This window comes from Falco punctatus (assembly GCF_963210335.1).
Source record: "Falco punctatus genome assembly, chromosome: 1".
Classification (NCBI taxonomy): Eukaryota; Metazoa; Chordata; class Aves; order Falconiformes; family Falconidae; genus Falco; species Falco punctatus.
In genome coordinates, this window is record NC_137580.1 from 20195264 (window position 1) to 20210520 (window position 15257).

At 38.9% G+C, this 15257-nt stretch overlaps 1 protein-coding gene across 1 annotated transcript in view; it reads left to right on the top strand.

The window, feature by feature from the left end:
- The first annotated feature begins 2382 nt into the window (after positions 1–2382).
- Positions 2383–15257, top strand: part of PDE5A (phosphodiesterase 5A) — a 143895-nt gene continuing 131020 nt past the window's right edge. Inside the window, exon 1 of the mRNA XM_080373565.1 lies at positions 2383–7011. The gene's annotated coding sequence lies outside the window, so the exon portion shown is untranslated. The remainder of the gene's footprint in view (positions 7012–15257) is intronic.

Below are 15257 nucleotides of genomic sequence, written 5' to 3' on the forward strand. Positions count from 1 at the left end.
TTATTCTATCGAATCTGAAAGTATCGTGTGTCAGAAGTCAGGACATGAAAGTGAGAAATTTTTTTGTCGAAGCCTAAGTGGGAAAGGTGTAAATTTACATTCTTCTACTATATTTTGCTTCTGATTAGCTTTCAGTGTTGAAAACTAACTTCATTTGAAAAAATCTGTTGCTTTTGTCCTCCAGGGAATTACCCCATGTAGAGTCATACAGACTGTACAAGTCCTGGGTTTTGGAAGCAGTAAACCCAGATCAAGCAGGATAGCCAGTATTGGTTAACTTTAGATTTGTGTTTGAAAAGTAGGATTATTTTTTTTAAAAAAATTATTATTTTTTTTAGGAACCTGGATGGTTTCACAGAACAAGTCTCTAAAAAAAGTCTGTACATGAAATTTCTTATAGAGGACTACAAATCTCAGTTACAAGGACAGAGATGAGAGCACATGAATATTCTTTTTCTCTGCCATTATCACAGTCAGTCTAGAGCAAACATGAGAAAAAGAGTTAATGAATTATGGATTTCCACCATGACCTCTCCCTCGCACCAGGGAGCAGCAGCAGCACAGAAGAAAGAGGCAGGAAGACACTGCTGCCAGGTGGCACCTCCTCACTGCCAGTTTTCCCCAGCAAGGAACTGTCTGCGTAGCGTCTCAGTTCACCAGCTTGCCGATACTCAAAAAATACCAGAGGAAGCAAGAAAATTCCTCTCTGGTATCTTAGGATCATATCTCTTTTGAATAATACCTCCTTTATTTCCAGTGCAGAATTCCTAGTCAAATATGCTTAAATATGACGCTTGACTGGGAACACAAACAACTGGCCAAGTCTCTCCCCTCATCCTTTTACAGATGTGCTGGAGCTCACAGTAGTACCCGATGGCCTCAGGTGAGTAATTCCCTCATCCAGTACCTGGTTTGATGGACAAAAGATATTTTGTTAAATAAGTCCTGGCAGAAGACATTAGGCATCTCATGGCAATCAACATAGCAACTCGTTAAACAAAACCCAGTGCATAATGATGATTGGTATTAATCAGTGACTTTAACAAGGAAAGAAATTTTAAGAAACAGGCAAAACAGTTGTGGGTAGAGTAATTCATAAATCCCAGAATTCAGTGATGGAGAAACGTGCTTGTTTACTATACTCACATGAGAAGCACTTCCTTTGGTAAGGATACTCGCATTAGTACATGTTATAGATGGTGGAAATAGAGGCATATTAAGCTCATTACACCAGCCACATTTTGAAATAGCCTTAGTTCAGTGTTCTGTATGGACACTGCACACTCTCCTCATCTCAAGTCATCTAACATTTGCAGACAATTGAAGGCTGGAAGAATGGAGGGAACAACTCTGCTCTTACACATTGAGTTGGAATGAGTAGAACTGAGAATCAATACTGAAATACATGCCTTAAAACCAGAGAGTGCCTATTTTTCTGGGTCCTGAAGAAATATCAGGGAGGCACTTTTGGTTAGAAAAACAGGCTAGAACTCAAGCAGCTTTTCAGTCTGCAGTAGATGCAGGAACAAATTTCATCAAATTACTCTTTAGAATATTACATAGGATACCTTTTACTTTTGTTAGCTGCTGTAGCTTGGGGCAGATGTGACATGATGAAAAGGAACAATGCAAGAGTGGTTCAGTGGGCATGGGTGGTTTAATGTCTCTTTGAGAATCACTTTTAGAATTAGTGTGAACCTGAGACTACTGCAAACTTATTGCCAGCAACCTTTTAAGTTAAGCTGGTGGATAGGTGACCATGTCCCTCACTCTTTCCAGCCACTTCCAGTGGTGCCATGGCTCTTGTGCTTGAATACATTCCTCTAATCAAAAAGTGACTTGTAGTAATTACAAGGTTTGTTGCTGGTAAAAACTGCCTTTATTTGTAGCAAGGCCGTGTGCTCAGGGCAGTATGGCAGAGCAGACTGGTTCATTCTAAAAGCAGGATTTTATTTTTTTTTCCAGAGGAGTGGTATTTCTATAATCATGAAATGTTCACCTAAGGATTGTCTTTTAGTATGCATAACATCTCGCAAAATGAAGCATCCCTCTTTCCCCCTGATAGGGTTGCATCCCCTAGTGCTTACATCAAGGCTAGCAATATCAGCTAGATTAAACAGAAATACGAAAGAAAAAGAGTCTTGAAAAGTTGAGTCTATCATTCCAGATTACAGTCTTTAAGAGAAACATTCTGTTACAAGTAGATGATTGCATGTGACCTTACAGTTGCATTTTCTACTTGCCACCACCATCTACAGTAGCATACCACTGATCTAATTCAGCACAACCATACACTTATTTCACTGCAAATACACTAAGTAATCCTCTAAATTTTCATTATGCAGGTAAGTAAAACTAACTACTTCCCTCCCCCCACCCCCCACCCGAAAGGTTCATTGCAGTTCATTTACCTCAAGCAACACACTGCTTTTACTATGACAGGCAAGGCTTGTACTCCCTTGGCACCAGGGAGTACATGGTGCCAGCCTTATTCCCACACTGCAGTGTCTTGCAGACTGATTAGCATTAGGAGACTTCAGCAAGTCTCAGAGTTTTACTCAGTTTCAAATATATTCATATTTCATTGGCCAAGGGATTAGCTCATTCTCTGTTTTCCAATTCTAGATGGCTCTGAAACACTTCTAAAATATTCTCCAAGAAAAGCAGGGCTGTCACCTTGAAAGTTTAGAGGTGCAAAGAACACTATTGAGCTGAGGAACATTTGTGTTTCCACACAGCAAACAGCATGCCACAGTACGGCAAACATTTCATATTGGAATAATATTTAGCCAAGTTCATTCTTTCAAGCTAAAGAGTTGCAGTTACATCAAACACCTTGAATGTTTTGCTGCCACCCTATCTGTCTTTTCAATAAAATCAATCAAATCTTTATAGGACGCTATCTGCACACCTGTTATGTGCTAGAAGCAGCTTTCCACAGAAGTCATAATTGAAAAATGCAAGTGTCAGGACATGCCAAAGAACTCCGGTGTTTTCTGTAGCTAACTAAAGGAAGCCTCATCTGATGAAATCATTGAATTATAGAAGCAGATTCTTATGACATCTGAGGTCTCTTGGTCAAGTAACAACCAAGTCTAGGAATTCCAGTTTTCAGAGGTAAGCTACGGAGGTTATCCAAATTGTACTTGTACACACACAAACATACAGGCACACAAAGTTTGAGTATTTGGGTGTGTGAATTCAGGTTTAGCAAGGAAAAAAATTACAAACAGCTTCACCTTTGGGTTATGTAGACCTCTAGACTACCTGAAACCTTTGGTCCCCCTAAGAAAGAGTGGATCATTTCCTCAGCATTAGTCAACAAATTTAAACACAATTTAAAATTGCAGCCAAAAAATGGAATGAAATAGACCCACATGAAAGAGCAATTAGAAGTTTGTTAATTTATTTCCAAATACATGCCATCCCTCTGCTTCCCTTCTTTGGGGATCAAAAGCAGAAGTACCAAAATAGAGCGAGAGGCACTTCTTCCACTATTCCTTTCCTGGCTGAAACCAGGAAAGGCTGGAATTCTCAGAGGCAAGACCATTTCCAACAGCAGACCTTCACGTCTGCTTCAAATAAGTGGAGAGTTTTGGATAATTATCTGTCCCTTGGCCAGATTTCCCTAGCTATTCATTGAACTACACTATTTGTTTCTGATCATCAATGAATACATACAGTTTATTTTGGCTTTCATTTAGGTGAGCCTTTCTACCATTTTCTTTAAACTTCTCAGAAAATACAATGTTCAGAAATTCTTATGAAACTAAGGAGCCTGAGACTTCTGAAATTTGAACCTAAGTGTTTGATAATTGTTTTGTTTTTTATGAAAAGCCTAGGCACGCAAAAATTTCAGCCTTTTTAGCTTTTCTGTATGCAGATCAGTGCCTAGTATGGTTTTCAGAAAATAGCTAGGGAACGAAGCTCCTTCATAAATGTTTTTCTTATTGGCTAATCTGTTCTGAAGTCATAAGGAAATCTTCTGGAAAGTTATTTATATCAATAGCTATCACACCACTGAAGTCATCTAATCTAATCATCCCCAGAGAGCTGCAACAATGGGAATTATAAATAGCAAAAATATCCTGGATATTGCCTCCACTATTTTATAAACACTGGTCATACAGACTTGTAACTAAGAAATCATCTCAGGACATAATCCCTCTGAATATCAGAATATGTGCACATTTGTCACTGCCAAGTGATGTTCTTAAGGGTCAGATGCTTTTTTCTGAGAAAAAAACCATTGAATGCAACAAAAGGTGTCATGACAGTCCATATATTTTCTGCCTGGCTCCTGGTTTCTCTCTCATCATCATATATGTAGGAGCAGCTAAAGGGATAACTGTAGCTGCGTTGATGGATGGCCTGGAAATGCAATAGATGAGAGAAGCTTAAAAAAAAAGCCCTATCCTAGCTTCTGAATAAAAGGAAGATTGCACCCAAGTAGCTGTTTATTTTGAGTCTATTTGTAAATTAAATAAATTTTGCTATCATCTTCAACATCAGCCTAAGTGTGTCTGGAAGAGACTGACTTCAACAAAGTTTCTGTTTGTTTTATAATCTAGTTCCTTGTGAGAGTTCAAAGTGCTTTAGATAGTAGAATATGCATTATTTCAATAATATATAAGCATGTTTGTAATTCTTTGGTGAGACTACACACTTGCCTTTTCTGATGATTACTGTCTGAGAAAAGCCAGGCTCTCTTAGCCCCTTTTCACTGTACAGGTTTTGCAGTCTTCAGCAGATCCTCCAAAGCCAGCTAAAACCAAAGATCTCCCTACATGTAGTTCCTCAGCCAACCATATAATATAATAATTCTAATGCTGACAAAAATAGAAGTGGTTTGTCAGATGACATTGAAGTAGACTTAACCCCATAATGCATTAAAAGTAGTAATTACCAACATCATTTCTGAGAGTATGAAGTTATTTTACATGAAACTAAGAAAGCATGCAACACAACTAGAATGCCAGAAAATATTTTGCAGCTCTTGCAAAACGTGGGCACTGTTCTATAATGAACAGGGTTTTTTTTGTTTAGTGAAACAGAAGAAGGAATTTTTTTAATAGTTTAATGAATACCAGAAAAATCTGCTACATGCTGGGAGGCATCCTGGGAAGAGTTAAGCAAAATTTAAAACTTTGTAAGTGTTGATTACGCTTTCCAGAATTACTTTTCTGTTATCTTTAAAAAAATACATATGATGTACAAACATTTTTTTCCTATTTTCCAATAACATCCAGGTAGCTAATACATACCACACACACTATGTTCAACTCCACCACTGGAACCCACTTTATGAAGTCCTGTAGCATCCAGTTCTGTTCAAGGATTTTTGTCTGTCTACTAAAGTATCTTTTGTTGGAAAGAAACAGAATGGAAATATCTCGACCCTTCCCTTTAGTCTTTATGTGACTTTTAAAAGGTGAGCATGTTGTGCTACTGACAGTTCAGTCTGACTACTTATGTCATTACACACTTTAGTTTTCAAATATGTCACGCTTCAACCAGCTAGGTTGAATTTTTTTCTTCTTCTTAGACTCTGGATTATTATTATTATTTTTTTTTAAGTTTCTAGAAAATAGTTCATCCATTTTTGGAACAAATGCGGTGAAAGAGGGTTTTGCCAACATTCATATTTTTCATCTGTTGTCTGAAGAGCCATAATGATTTATAACAGGAGCTTGAAATCTGGCTGCGAGACAACCCTCAAGTTAGAACAGTATCTTTTTTGTCCCCAGGAAAATCTGTTCTTAAGCAGCTGGGTTAAGAGTTACAGAAAAACCTCAGTTAGTATTTACAAAACAAATGGTTACATTTTCATTTTTTGAATGTTTCACCAGGAACATGCAAGCCCTGAAGCCTGCTGAGCCTCTTGTCCTGAGCAGGTACTACACATCTGAAGGTACAGCTCAGGAGAGCCTTATCTTGAACAGAGCTCTTGTTTTCTTATAGCAAAACTATGACATCAACAGAAAAAGAGTATAATGGAAAAGTTAATAAAGAAAAAGATAATTAGAAATTAGTTGGGTAGGAAACAATCTTAACACTTTATACACTGTAAGGCAGCATTAGAGTTTTTTAAACTCAACCTGTATAATTTCCCTAGAATTTCAGGGCTTGTTCTTCAGTTGTATCTCAAGGTCTATTAACATCAGTGGAGTTACATTAGTTTGCTCTGACTAATATTCTTTAGTTAAGCAGCCAAGCAAATAAAATCACTTTGGCTGTGTTTTTAAAGCCCTTCCCAAATATTATCTGAAAGGTTTCTTCAGTGGAAAAAACCCTCAAGCATAGGACCCTGATGTAGGACACAGCCCTGAACTGGCTGCACATTCCAAATTGTGGGTCAATAGGATTTTCACAAGGGTACCCTAGTTCACTGCTTCCTCACAGCAGCTTCAGAGGGAGGGGAAAAAGGGTCTGAAAAACATTCCACATTTCAGCAGAGTTTTTCTAGCTGTGCAGACACAGAAGTTGCTGAAATGTCCAGAGGGACAGCCTTAGCAAGCCTGTGACCTTCTATGACAAACTGGACCGTGGTATTTCAGAAGGGATTTGGTTGGGATTGTTAAACGTGCTAAAAAGAGAACCGCTTCTTGGAGATTATTTTTTTTTTTTCAATCAAGTAACACTATATTTGGATTGGAAACAGCCTGTGGATGAACAGGAATAACCATCAGAAGGCAAGTGAAAAGTTTCAAGCAGATACTACAGTCAAGGAAGAAACAACTTGAACGTATTTGGGCAAGTTTCCATATTGACTCAAGCAACACTTTTTCCCATGACATCAGATTCAAAACAAACAATATATTATAGTCCATATGTTAATTAAAGAAAGCCCAAGCAGTGCAGAGGCATGCACCAGCCTACCGAACACCGACTGAACAAAAGCTGGATTGCTTGCAAGCCATGGAAGTTAATCAAACAAATAAAAAGCCCCGAGTTTTCAGGATAAGGAGCCTGGGTAAGACTTCTCAGCAAGATGAGGTTGTGAATACTGAGGTAAGATTGAAATCAAACTGCCTAGATACAAATTATAGAGTCTAAATAACAAGTACAATAAGTAAACAGTGCTTTGAATATGCAGCAGTCAAACTCGGAAAACTGTAAAGTTGGTTGAGGATAATATGCTTAGAGAATCTGAAGTTCTCTACCTGCCTGAGGTCATATGGTATTTGCATGAGAAATGTGGGCTACAGAATGGTTTGCAGCCAGAGTTCAGAAGATCTTTTGGCAAATTGAACATGTTCCCAGTAAGATGATGCTGAGGAGGAACATGCAAGAGAAATATATAAATGCTGTTTTCACAAGAATAATGCTGTTTTCTTAGAACTGGCTGTATTTTAAGGGAAGAAATCCTGCATGCAACCCTCATGAGATGCCAACGTAATCTATCAAGAACAGTCAGTAAATCACACCATTTAGCAACTTAAAATGACATGGTACATTTTAAAATGCAAAACAAAACCAAAACCATGTTCTACAGGAAAAACAGGTACCTGCTAGGTGTAGCATATTGATGGCATTTACAGAAGAACCGGTAATTGCACTTCTACTTTAACATGGCCTAATAACAGTAATGCTTACTACATACAGCTGTATTCTCTGAGGTATTTTATCACACCTTGAATTATCTGATCCATTGACCCTGAGTAATAAGTAGACCACTTTTGTTCTTTCTCACAAAATTTAATAAGGTAAAATTAGAAAGGAGCCCTGTCAAATGAGGACAAATTTGACTAGAAGGATAAAGTAGGCAGGTTGCTAAATTTCAATTATGTTTTAACAAAGGGATCTAAGCTCATAGGATTAATAGCCACAGAAAATCGTGAAATCAAATGTTGTATTATTGTCACTGTTAGATTAAAGTGGAAGAACCTAGGATTAGAGATGTATTAAGGGAAAATAACATTTGGTTTGTACAGTACCATACACATTCACAAAAAACAAGAAATACCTTGTTCTTTAGCCAGACTTCTGAAAACGCAATTCACCTATAGATATTTTTTCCCTGTTTTAAATGATGGATGTAGTTGAAGTAGTTGCTTTCTAGTTTTGTACATCCATCTCCATTCTCCTATATTGTTTCCAAATGCTTTAGTCCAGGAATGACTTTTTATTGTCAAACTACACAGTGAAACTCTCAGCTAAAAAGAAAAAATATCTATATAACTATGTAAACAAATTTGGCAACCATAATTCTTTGCCATCCAATCTGGATTTCTGCAGCAGGTTCCTTCAAGATAGATTCTTATCTATAGAGATATTTAGCTAACAGCAGACTTAATTAAACCCAGGTACTGTCAAGAAGAGGCATAGAAATGTGCTGCTTCCAAGTAACCGCAAATCTCCTGAGATAGCCACAACAGCAAGCTGTTATCTGTCAAGAAAATCCTCAAGATTCGTAGTATTGTAGATTACCTCCCACATCTCTATGTACTTTAGCATGTATCTACTAAGGTTATTTGGAGCATACAGTGTTTTAAAAGTTGAATATTACTGCCAGCTGAGGTGTGTTAACATCTGCATATTGGTCTTGCACTGACCTTCAGTGCCTAATTCCTAATAGAAAACAGCTTTTTTTTTTTTCCACATATCTCCTAATTCTGCTTTACGGGAAGTAATGGTGACATCCTAGCCAAATCTGTTGCATAAAGATCACAAGGGTTTGGAGGAGGAAGAATTTCACATCTTTATATGGCTAGTGGGTTTTTAAGTATGGTCTCGAGGCCCAACCTGAAACCACAGGTATAGAAAGTGCCTGCCATCATTCCACAGCCACTTGCAAGTTACACAGGGTACATCGCACACGAACACTCCTTTACAACTCTAAAAAAAAGTAGTAACACTGGGTGTTTAGCAGCTTCCCTTAAGATGTAGTTAACTATACCTTGGCTTTCACTTATCAGTTTAAAAGACTATGCTGTAGGTTCAAGAAATTTTAGAAGAAAAAAGTAGAGTAGGTCTGGTAGCCTTAACTAATCCTTATAAAGTCATTAATGTTAAGCTGAGGAAAGCAAATACGAGTAGTCTGACAACTGTCAGGCACGTTACCTATCTTTCAGCCCTTCCTCTTGATCTGAAGTTGTGGCTGTACACTCCCTTGCAGTGTGCAGAAGACAGAAGGGAGCACAGCCAGGAGTGACTGGGAACATTCTAAACCTCACAACAGGCACAAGTGTATAAGACTAAGTAGTTAGTTATGTTTTCAACAGCGCTACACTTCTGATGTTCAATGCCTAATTCCTAACATACAGGCAAAGGATACAAAGCGAGAGACAGACATGGTGTAGTATAATTGCACTTAATGCATTGCAGTGAGTAGCACCGTATCCATTCTGTACAAGAAAAACCACCTTTACAGAATAATACATGATTAAGTAACCATTATCTTGATCAGGGTCAATACAAAGCACTGATGTCACTATTGCAAACACTTTGTAGGAGCTTTTTCTGTGCTCATATTTCAAACACTGGCAAGTAACATTTGCTTATTTAACAGTGAATCATTTAAATCTTAGCATTTTTCTTTTCATTAGCGTAATAAGCACAAATTACCCCAGTATCTATTTCATTGGATGCATGTAAGACAACATCTCTGCAACTGTTTTGCTTTTAGTAGTCATGCCACCAGCAATAACACTTCAGCTATACAGATCATAGTTTCCATGCTTTACCTAACTGTTCTGTGAAACTTCCTTTAGTGTAACATGCCAGCATTTTGTTAATAGAAAAACCAGATATTTTCACATTTAGTCTCTTAGTATATTCTATACACGTAATTGCTTTTAAGATAATATTTATTTTAGTATATGGAAAGCAGTCTAATGGCATAGTAGACTACCATGAAACACTGGGCAAAAAACATTCTGCTGGACTGAACCAGCTGTCAAGCACGTCTTTTCAAAAAACTTGAAACCATGTTAACTGCTACATCTTAGTTTTCACACACCTCAGCAGTTCTTTGTTCTGGCTGGAAGTATAAACCATGAAATTACTGTTCTTGCAGTATTCAGAGTTTGGCCACAGCCAAGAAGTCCTGGAATTGTAATAGTGTATTCTTTGGGGTATATTCAATGTTAAACTGAATCTCCAAATGTTTCTTGGCTCACCTGCCATTAACTGGACCTTGAACTTACCATTTGTATTCAGTGGCAGGGGGCTAGCGCTGCCATCTGTTTTGACAAATGTTTTCCATTGCCTCTGCATATCTGACAGAACATGTGGCATATTAGGGGAAGGTTAACTTCTCTTTCTGAGCCACCAAGAATTCTTTGAGTCCTCAGAAATCTCATCAGAACATAACTAAGAAGCTAATTGTAAATCTGTTTATAAAGCATTGTAGTTTGTCATGAGCTGCAGGTCTTAAAATCTTCCTTGATCCTTATCACTTGTTCTCTGAGCATGTGCCTAGACTTCATTCCTTTAGGTCTAAAACCTTAAGAGTGAAAAATCATAGCCACAGGCATTAAAAAAAAAAAAAGTCTGTATTGCTATTACTTTTGTCTTCTTTGTTTGAAATACAGAGCACAAACCAGTGATAACTGCACAACTGCTCTTTAACATGCACAAAGTCAGATTTTATTAAAACCAGCAATCCCTAAACAGACTTTGAAGAACAGGACTTGATCTTTCTTACAGTAAAGCCAAAGACTGCCTGTTTAGAGTTGTTAGTTTCAGGTGCAACTTTAATAGCTTTGGCACAACAATAGGAAAATATGACATATCTGGACTCTAATATTCAGTGCCAATCAGCTCTTGTTTATCCTGCAAGAGACTTTGATAATCAGATGTATTTCTAATAGTAGTTTCCTAGCAGAAAAGCATTAAAAGCACTTGTTTCTTAAAAATAAAACATATGCAGCAGCTTTATTTTAGTGTAACTTCACAGAATGGCTGATGTTTGAAGGAACCTCAGGAGGTCATCTCAAGTAGGGCCACCTAAAGCCAGTTGCTCAGGATCACATATAGATGGGTTTTGAACATCTTCAAGGACAGAGACTCCACAACTTCTCTGGGCAATGTGTCCCAGCGCTTGGTCACCCTTACAGGGCAGGGGGAGAGAGAGAGAGAGTTTCCTGATGTTCATGGGAAACCTCCTGTGTTTCAGTTTGTGCCCACGGCCTCTGGTCCTGGCACTGGGCACCAAGAAAAAGAGCCTGGCTCCATCCGCTCTGCATCCTCCCTGCAGGTATTTGTACACATTGATGAGACCTGCCCTGAGCCGTCCCTTCTGCAGGCTGAACAGTCCCAGCTCTCTCAGCTTTTACTCACAGGAGAGATGCTCCAGTCCCTTAATCACATTAGTTGCCCTTCACAGGGCTCTTCCCCCACAGCTCCACATCTGTCCTCTACTGAGGAGCCCAGAACCAGACCCCACACTCCAGGTGTGGCCTTAGCAGAGCTCAGCAGATGGGCGAGGACCACCTCCCTTGACCTGCTGGCAACACTCTCCCCACGCAGCCCAGGATGCTGTTAGTCCCCTGCGCAAGGGCACACTGTTGACTGTGTTCGCTGGGTGCCCACCAGGACCACCAGGGCTCTCTCTGCACAGCTGCTTTCTAGCCGGTCGGCCCCCGGCACGTCCCGGTGCCTGGGGTTGCTCCTCCCCGGGTGCAGGACTCTGCACTTCCCCTTGTTGAACTGCATGAGGTTCCTGTTGGCCCATTTTTCCAGCTTGTAAAAACATTCTAAAACCATGTGCAAGGCTTAAAGCTCTTGGGCAGGAAAGCTAGCAGAAATCAATTACATTTAATTTATCTTTCCAGGGGAGCCAGCCTTTGGCTTGGAAACATGGGTATCTGCTAGGTTTTCTTCTCTATTAGGTCAAAGCCTGATTTCATCTTAGTTGTTAGATCCACAACATGCAGGTCTGCATAGCCCTCAGTACTCCAAGACAATAGTAGATCAGCATCAAGATATGAACTCTATATTGAGCTACTTCCCAAAGAACTGAGCTAATTGCTTGCAAGACAGGAATAAAATTATTTTATTTGCCATCCCTTTTCCATGTAGAAATTAGTAATTTATATTGTAATGAACTGATCTCTCTGAGCAGTAGCTAGAAATGCATTATTTGCATAGGCTTACACTTCAAGGTAACACACACCAGTTTCTTGGGCAGGTGCTCCTCTGAAAAGTACATAGGAATAAATTAGTCTAATTTCAAATCTGGAGATAAATTTGACGAATTGAGAGGGATCATGAAGACTTCCTGCCTACTTTTATAGCAGATAGTATGCCTGTGTTCTCTGATTACCAAAATCCCAGTTGCTTAAGCAAACTGCCCTTTTAATTTGGGTGGTAATATTAACTTCAATGTCTTAAGAGTGCGATCTTATTCTCCAAAATAAATATGTACATTTGGTGCTTTAGGGTTGCCTTATGTGTTTGCCAGAGATATTTAAATTACAACTTGAAAGGTATTTCTTGATTTCGGCTCAGCAAGATTCTAGCCTGGATTCTGAAAATCAAACTTTATCTGTTCTGGTTGATACACTGTCACCAGTAATAAGAATTCAGTAGCATGTAGACTTGTAATGACTCAAATAGATATAATTTGGTTGAAATTCAGTGAAAATACAATTTATCTCCTTGCTCCCTTGCTTTGCAGGGCTAGTAGAACAAAATAAATGTGTTTATCACTAAATAGATGTGATGCCACATCTAAGTAGGCCGGTCTGTCAGGCAAGAAAAAAAATCTTTTTTTATATTGTTGTATTTCAGAGGAATAAATCCAGTATTGAGCAGTCCCAAACTTAGTTTGCTTGTGTAAACCATTAGAGATGGGAGGCAGAAACAACACGATGTCTTTGCCCTTTCTTCATGCACAGGTACAGGATACATGCAGGACAGGGTACGTACCTACAGACTAGTGCTACTTACTACCTAGATGTCATGCTGCATCACAAATTCACTCACAGTCCCATTGCTACATCTGGTGTTCATCACATAGAGAAGTACAAAGAGCAGGGAATATTGAAGGAAGTAATGCCGGCTTTTGTGTGCTAGAAGCTTTTCAACCAGCATTAGTTTAGGTAGCAGTGGTAGGTACCACCATCAGTACTGGGAACAGCAGCACCTGTTCTCACTTCAGTTGCTCCTGCAGCACAGTCTCTCTTAGTCCCTCCTCTTCCACACACTGCCTGCTCACACCCAAACACAAGTTGTGCCCCTCCAGCTTTACTCACCAGGCTGAGACAGCACATCCATGCCTCACTGCCACAGCCCTACTCTCTAAGCCAAGGCCAGGTCTTAGCAGCACCCACGGCAGAACTGGGAGGAAGGCTGCCAAGCTCTTCCCTCTGCGAGGCCAATGGCTCCACTAAGAGTCTTTAACCAAGCCACTACTGCCAAACGGCGATTTCTCACCTGAAGGCATTTAGCCTGCAGCTCATCGAGACAATTTCAAAGGCCAGTTTGAGAGCTGGCATCATTGCATATAACAATTTAAAAACAGCAGTATGGGACCAGCAGTAAATAAATGGTTTGCAAGTCTCTACCTTGAGATCAAGTAAAGCCTTAGTAAAAAATTGTTTATTCTATGTTTGTTCCATTTTTATGGAATAGTGTTAGTGACCATTATAAGAGCGACCCTATTCATGTATTTTTTTCTTTAGCAGGAAATGCTACTAAGGGTCAGCAACAGTCTGGTTCTGTCCAGGGCGATTTGGGATTTGCCTTTCCAATTTCAGACTTCCCTTAAACTTTCCGCATCCCAGTACTCATTTAGTTTTATGTCCATCTGCTCTGCTAGTGGGTCACTTTGATCTCCAGGCTTCACTTGCATCCTACCTTTCCCCCAAGTTTTTACTATTTCATTACCTCTTATTTACAGTCCAATCCTGTCTCTTAGCCATTTCATTATTTCATCTTTTCACTTAGAACTACATGCTTGTGTTTAGATTATGGCTCTATAACCAAAAGCCTCAGCATTTTCTCCTTGAAAGGAGAGGTGAGAGAAAGCCCAAGCAGCACTGTTGCATGCCAACACCAACAAGTTGCTGTTAACCTCCTCCTTTACTGAAGCAAAGATGGACAAACCAGAGCAAAGTCTTTTGCTCCAGGGAACAGAGCTGGAACCTAAATAAGGGTATGAGCACAGCCCAAAAGTGGTTTTAAGCAGACGGACGACTCATGCTAACATTTCAGTAAACAGTTAAATGGTACCATCAAAATTACATGAATTCTACACAGTTAAGGAGACTGTCCCTAAGCAGTAACCCACAAGATTTCTGTAAAGGTCTAGCATGACATTAATTTCTGTACCTGAGGCTTGGATAAACTAGCACAGGCTTCCAGGGCAAAAAGAGAATGAAAGACTTCAGATATATTCAGCAATGTTCTGGTGCAATTTGGTCTTCCCTCTACAAGCAGTGATAACATATACACCAGCAGCTATTTCAGACTAAAAATAAGAAGCATTTTTAATAAAGATTTCTGATAATTTCCGTATTTTCTGTGGCCATGGCATCATCGTAAGAGAGATGATGTTCTTAAACCTAGTTCTTAAAATTACTTATGTGGGCCCTGGAATTGGTTTCATCCAGCCCAAGTACCAACTTTGGCATGACAAATATTAGAATCTGCCTACATGCAGCTCTCTGCAAGACTTGATCCATTAACTCTATCAGGATACATATAGGGATATACATATATATATATATATGCATGTACCCAACACTGAACATGTTTTCAAATCTTTCATACCACTATTTTATGTACAATCTTTCTCCTTACTCAACACAGACTTCAGACTTATTAACAATTATCTGACGCTCTTAGAAAGCCACCTAACAATATTATTTATTATCTGCAATCCTGTTTATCCTTTTTTAGTTCACTTATTTTTATAGGGATGATCTACATAAAATTTCAGGAGCCATTTTTTAAACTTATGAATCATTTTACCAGTACCAAACTGAACTGAACATCTGCCTAAAAACAGTTTTTCTAACAGCAATAAATTCTGTCTTCTGTCATTCTTAGAACATGTGCTTTCAGCCTCTAACTAGAATCATGAGAATTGAGGGAGCTTGATGAGGGTTGCGAGTTATGATATTAATAAAACAAAGTAAGAGTCCAGAAAAAGTAGTAATGAAAAGCTACAGTTCATCTTGACTTTTACAATAAGCTTTCCTAATTTCTGTAGAAAATATGTAATGATCTACAAACTGCCTTGCATAAATCTTCTCACAATGTGTGTGTTTAAAATACCTGGTTTTGGACTCAAACTGCACAATGAATTT